The sequence below is a fragment of the Procambarus clarkii genome, chromosome 12 (genome assembly GCF_040958095.1).
Source record: "Procambarus clarkii isolate CNS0578487 chromosome 12, FALCON_Pclarkii_2.0, whole genome shotgun sequence".
NCBI classification, from domain to species: Eukaryota; Metazoa; Arthropoda; class Malacostraca; order Decapoda; family Cambaridae; genus Procambarus; species Procambarus clarkii.
This window is the reverse complement of record NC_091161.1, coordinates 27,197,289-27,204,227: the sequence shown is the minus strand read 5'-3', so window position 1 is coordinate 27,204,227 and position 6,939 is coordinate 27,197,289. Positions and strand designations below refer to the sequence as shown.

General features: G+C 44.4%; 1 pseudogene; it reads left to right on the top strand.

Annotated features, from left to right (window-relative positions):
• Window positions 1-5,749: 5,749 nt before the first annotated feature.
• Window positions 5,750-5,865, top strand: LOC123772972 (5S ribosomal RNA; annotated as a pseudogene).
• Window positions 5,866-6,939: the final 1,074 nt, after the last annotated feature.

Below are 6,939 nucleotides of genomic sequence, written 5' to 3'. Positions count from 1 at the left end.
AGCGCCCTCTGATTATTTTGCGTATTTGATGGTGCTATATAGCCTTCCCGGTTTGGTGCCTTCTTTTGATAATTACTTACTTGTCATATAAGAGAATTATTAATTGTAATCTGTGATAGAATGGGAAAATTTTCCACCAGTCTGTGAACTCTGGACATCGTAAACAAATCCGAACCTCCCCCGCTTCACCCCCGTACAACCTCGATTCGTTGAATCGAGGTTGTACTGTATTATGTTTCAGATCCTCATTTTTGCCGTGCCTGAGTGCCTGAAATTTATCACTGTTAAACACACACAGATGCTAGGAGGAGGGGGAGGTAGGGAGAGATGGTAGGAGGGAGGGGGAGGTAGGGAGAGATGCGAGGAGGCAGGTAGGTAGGTATAGTTCGCCATTGTTCGCCATTCAGGCGAACAAGCCTGAATGGTCCCCAGGACTATATGCGAATGAAAACTCACACCCCAGAAGTGACTCGAACCCATACTCCCAGAAGCAACGCAACTGGTAACTACAGGGCGCCTTAATCCGCTTGACCATCACGGCCGTCAAAAGGAAGTGATAGCCGAGGCTATTTGAGCCACTTCCCCGACGGCAACTCGGATGGTAATCTTGGGCATAGCATTTCACCAAATCACCTCATTCTTTGGGGCACACGTGAGGAACACAAATGCGAACAAGCCTGAATGGTCCCCAGGACTATATGCGAATGAAAACTCACACCCCAGAAGTGACTCGAACCCATACTCCCAGAAGCAACGCAACTGGTAACTACAAGGCGCCTTAATCCGCTTGACTATCACGGCCGTCAAAAGGAAGTGATAGCCGAGGCTATTTGAGCCACTTCCCCGACGGCAACTCGGATGGTAATCTTGGGCATAGCATTTCACCAAATCACCTCATTCTTTGGGGCACACGTGAGGAACACAAATGCGACCATTCAGGCTTGTTCGCATTTGTGTTCCTCACGTGTGCCCCAAAGAATGAGGTGATTTGGTGAAATGCTATGCCCAAGATTACCATCCGAGTTGCCGTCGGGGAAGTGGCTCAAATAGCCTCGGCTATCACTTCCTTTTGACGGCCGTGATGGTCAAGCGGATTAAGGCGCCCTGTAGTTACCAGTTGCGTTGCTTCTGGGAGTATGGGTTCGAGTCACTTCTGGGGTGTGAGTTTTCATTCGCATATAGTCCTGGGGACCATTCAGGCTTGTTCGCATTTGTGTTCCTCACGTGTGCCCCAAAGAATGAGGTGATTTGGTGAAATGCTATGCCCAAGATTACCATCCGAGTTGCCGTCGGGGAAGTGGCTCAAATAGCCTCGGCTATCACTTCCTTTTGACGGCCGTGATGGTCAAGCGGATTAAGGCGCCCTGTAGTTACCAGTTGCGTTGCTTCTGGGAGTATGGGTTCGAGTCACTTCTGGGGTGTGAGTTTTCATTCGCATATAGTCCTGGGGACCATTCAGGCTTGTTCGCATTTGTGTTCCTCACGTGTGCCCCAAAGAATGAGGTGATTTGGTGAAATGCTATGCCCAAGATTACCATCCGAGTTGCCGTCGGGGAAGTGGCTCAAATAGCCTCGGCTATCACTTCCTTTTGACGGCCGTGATGGTCAAGCGGATTAAGGCGCCCTGTAGTTACCAGTTGCGTTGCTTCTGGGAGTATGGGTTCGAGTCACTTCTGGGGTGTGAGTTTTCATTCGCATATAGTCCTGGGGACCATTCAGGCTTGTTCGCATTTGTGTTCCTCACGTGTGCCCCAAAGAATGAGGTGATTTGGTGAAATGCTATGCCCAAGATTACCATCCGAGTTGCCGTCGGGGAAGTGGCTCAAATAGCCTCGGCTATCACTTCCTTTTGACGGCCGTGATGGTCAAGCGGATTAAGGCGCCCTGTAGTTACCAGTTGCGTTGCTTCTGGGAGTATGGGTTCGAGTCACTTCTGGGGTGTGAGTTTTCATTCATATATATATATATATATATATATATATATATATATATATATATATATATATATATATATATATTTATATATATATATATATATATATATATATATTTTATTATATATATATATATTATATATATAATATATATATATGCCAGCCAGCCAGCCTCTACCTGCCTGCCTGCCTGTGCCAATCCCTGCCAGCCTGCCTTTCCCTCCCTCCCTAATTCTCCCATTCCCCCCTCACTACTTCCTTCCTGCCTACCTCCCTTTCTCACTAATTCTCCCTCTCTCTCTCTAATTCTTCCCCTCTCTCTCGTACTGCCTCCCACCTAAGCTCACATCCATCCACCCACCAGTCAGCAATCACTGACGCAATGCGTGCATTTGGATCCGACATGGTGCACAGATGTTTCTTGATTGTGCAGATATGTAAAACAAAATTACAGGGACTCTCCAACCTCATGAGAAATCAAAATAATATGAATAATAGGCCGTGAATCTGTGAAATCACAGGGTAGAAGGCAGCAAACTGGACCATCTCCCACCCATCACCACGGGCTGGCGCGACGCTTCGCGGACCGCTTCCTACCCCCAAGTGGTGCTCTGTATATATATATATATATATAATATATATATATAATATACACACAACGGGGTCTCGACTTGCGATGCTAGTCCGTTCCTAGAGACGGATCGTAAGTCGAAATATCGTAAGTCGAAGCGATTTTTCCTATAAGAAAAAGGGAATTGAATTAATCCGTTCCCCACCCTCCAAGATATTAACATACAAATACATTTTATACTGAATACAATGTTTTTTTTCTAGCTACAATACAGTACCTAAGTTTATCTTACCTTTAAGGAGGGCTCTTGATGGCATATGGAAGATGGTGATGAGGGGGGAGGAGGAGAATTGTTACTGTTTGGAAGGGGATTCCTCTTCCAATATCACATCAGGCAGTGATGTTTTCTCTGGGGTACTCTCTCCTACGTTTTGCCTGAATACCACTAGGACCTGGTTGTGGTTCAGTGCTTGTTTGTCTCGCTACAAATTTGTCGAGAGACATTTGTTTTTCCCTTCGTTTTAACATTTATCTGTAATGATGCATCACTTTAGCACCCATAATGTTCTTTTTCTTAGCCAGTATGGTGGATATCGTTGACTGAGATTTATTGTACTGCCTAGCCAGTCCAACAACCCGCACACCATCTTCATATTTACGAATGATCTCTTGTTTCTGCTCTATGGTCATCCTTACATGGGATCTCATATGTTGAGCCTTACCACTGACTTTCCTGGGACTCATGGCGTGATATATAATAATTACTTTAATGTTCAAAATGCAAAAAATCACCACAAAAGCGAAGTTTCTTATAGGCGCGATCATCACTAAGCAAGCAGCTGTAGTAAACTGAGGCAAGTCGGCCGCGTGACCGGGAACCATGCGCTCAGTCGACCCGAACGTGTACCAACAAATACCATAAGTCGACGACACCATCTGATGTGGAGTCGCATTTTTCGATGAAATTTAGACTGTAACTCGAAATTATCCTAAGTAGGGGCAATCGTAAGTCGAGGTGCCACTGTATATTATATATATATATATATATATATATATATATATATATATATATATATATATATATATATATATATATATATATATATATATAATCACACACACACACACACACACACACACACACACACACACACACACACACACACACACACTTGTTGCTAGGCAAGGAAGTGAATGAGATGTATGTCAAGTTTTGTGAAATATATGATAAAGGCACAAAAACATTTATACCAAAACAGAGATGCAGAACTAGGAGACAGGACTGGTTCAATAGAAATTGAGAGAGGGCTAAAGACCAAAAGACACAAAAATGGATTCAATACAGGAAGAGGCCAAACCCCCCAAACATACCAGCGATACAAAGATGCGAGAAACAACTACACGGCAGTGAGGAGAGAGGCAGAAAGAAATTTTGAAAAAGGGATTGCAGACAAATGTAAAACAGAACCAGGTCTATTCTATAAATTCATAAACAACAAATTGCAGGTAAAGGATAATATTCAGAGGTTGAAAATGGGAAATAGATTCACAGAAAATGAAAAGAAAATGTGTGAAACATAAAACAAAAAGTTCCAAAGTGTGTACAAAATGAAATCTTCAGGGAACCAGATACAATAAGAATTCCAGAGAACAACATAAAGCGCACAGAGGAGCGCATGTCTAGAGACGAAGTGGGAAAAATGCTCAAGGAGCTAAATAAGAAAAAGCAGTTGGTCCAGATGGAGTTTCACCATGGGTTCTGAATGTGCACCTGAGCTCAGCATTCCACTTCAACTGATTTTTCAGGCATCCCTGTTTGCAGGAGTTGTAACTGATGTGTGGAAAAAGGCTAACATAGTTCCAATCTACAAAAGTGGAAGCAGGGGAGACCCCCTTAATTATACACCGGTATCATTGACAAGTGTAATAGTCAAAATATTGGAAAAAATAATTAAAACTAAATGGGTAGAACACCTAGAGAGAAATAATATAATATCAGACAGACAGTATGGTTTTCGATCTGGAAGATTCTGTGTATCGAATTTACTCAGTTTCTATGATCGAGCAACAGAGATATTACAGGAAAGAGATGGTTGGGTTGACTGCATCTATCTGGACCTAAAAAAGGCTTTCGACAGAGTTCCACATAAGAGGTTGTTCTGGAAACTGGAAAATATTGGAGGGGTGACAGGTAAGCTTCTAACATGGATGAAAAATTTTCTGACTGATAGAAAAATGAGGGCAGTGATCAGAGGCAATGTATCGGACTGGAGAAATGTCACAAGTGTAGTACCACAGGGTTCAGTTCTTGCACCAGTGATGTTTATTGTCTACATAAATGATCTACCAGTTGGTATACAGAATTATATGAACATGTTTGCTGATGATGCTAAGATAATAGGAAGGATAACAAACTTAGATTATTGTTATGCCCTTCAAGACGACCTGGACAAAATAAATATATGGAGCACCACTTGGCAAAAGGAATTTAATGTTAATAAATGCCATGTTATGGAATGTTTAATAGGAGAACATAGACCCCACACAACCTATATATAATGTGAGAAAACTTTAAAGAATTCTGATAAAGAAAGAGATCTAGGGGTGGTTCTAGATAGAAAACTATCACCTGAGGACGACATAAAGAATATTGTGCGAGGAGCCTATGCCACGCTTTCTAACTTCAGAATTGCTTTTAAATACATGGATGGCGATATACTAAAGAAATTGTTCACGACTTTTGTTAGGCCAAAGCTAGAATATGCAGCGGTTGTGTGGTGCCCATATCCTAAGAAGCACATCAACAAACTGGAAAAGGTACAAAGACATGCTACTAATTGGCTTCCAGAGCTGAAGAGCAAGAGCTACGAGGAGAGGTTAGAGGCATTAAATATGCCAAAACTAGAAGACAGAAGAAAAAGAGGTGATATGATCACTATATACAAAATAGTAACAGGAATTGATAAAATCGATAGGGAAGATTTCCTGAGACCTGGAACTTTAAGAACAAGAGGTCATAGATATAAACTAGCTAAACACAGATGCCGAAGAAATATAAGAAAATTCACTTTCGCAAATAGAGTGGTAGACGGTTGGAACAAGTTAGGTGAGAAGGTGGTGGAGGCCAAGAACGTCAGTAGTTTCAAAGCGTTATACGACAGAGTGCTGGGAAGACGGGACACCACGAGCGTAGCTCTCATCCTGTAACTACACTTAGGTAATTACACTTAGGTAACTACACACCGCCAACAGCCATACCACATTGAGAACACCACTTCTCGTCTGATCAGCAAAGTTAAGCAAAGTTGGGTTTGGTTAAAACTTGGATGGGTGACCTGGGAACACCTAATGCTATTGGCAATAATGTTTTAGGGGGGCCGGTGGCTGACTAAACAGCACGCTTGACATATGATCCTGTGTTCGCGGGTTCGATTTCCGGCGCCGGCGAGAAACAATGGACAGAGTTTCTTTCACCCTGATGCCTCTGTTACCTAGTAGTAAATAGGTACCTAGTTAGGGAGTTAGTCAACTGTCACGGGCTGCTTCCTGGTATATGTGTGCGTGTGGTGTGAGGAAAAAAAATAATTAGTAACAGTTAATTAACAGTTAAGAGGCGGGCTGAAAGAGCAAAGCTCAACCCCCGCAAAAACACAACTAGTAAACAAAAACACAACTAGTAAACACACACACCAAACACACACACACACACCTGTTGATGTACACTTGTTGATTGACGGTTGAGAGGCGGAACCAAAGAGCCAGAGCTCCACCCCAGCAAACACAACTAGGTGAGTACAACTAGGTGAATACACCAAACACACACACACACACACACACACACTCACGCACACACACATACACACACACACACACACACACTCTCACGCACACACACACACACACACACACACACACACACACACACACACACACACACACACACACTCACTCACACTCTCACACACACACACACACACACACACACACACACACACACACACACACACACACACACACACACACACACACACAAGTACCCACTAAGTACCCACCTAGGGCACCCTCCCCCCACCCACCCCCCTCCCCCCACTCACCCCCCTTCTCCCCCTCACCCCTCTCCCCAGGACCTCCCTTCCCCCCCATCCCCCATGCCCTCCCTTCTCCCACATGCCTTCCCGTCTCTCCCACCCCCATGCCCTCCCTTCTCCCCCTCCCCCCTAAGCCCCCCACTCTCCCCCACCCCACCTAAGTCTTCCCCTCTCCCCCACTCCCCTAAACCCTCCCCTCTTCCTCACCCACCTCAGCCCTCCCTTTTCCCCCACGCCCCCCAAGCCCTCCACCCTTTTCTCTCCCCCCAAGCCCCCCCATCTCCCCTATCCCCCACAGCCTCTCCTCCCCCCATGCTTCCCCAACCCTCCCTCTCTTACCCACCCC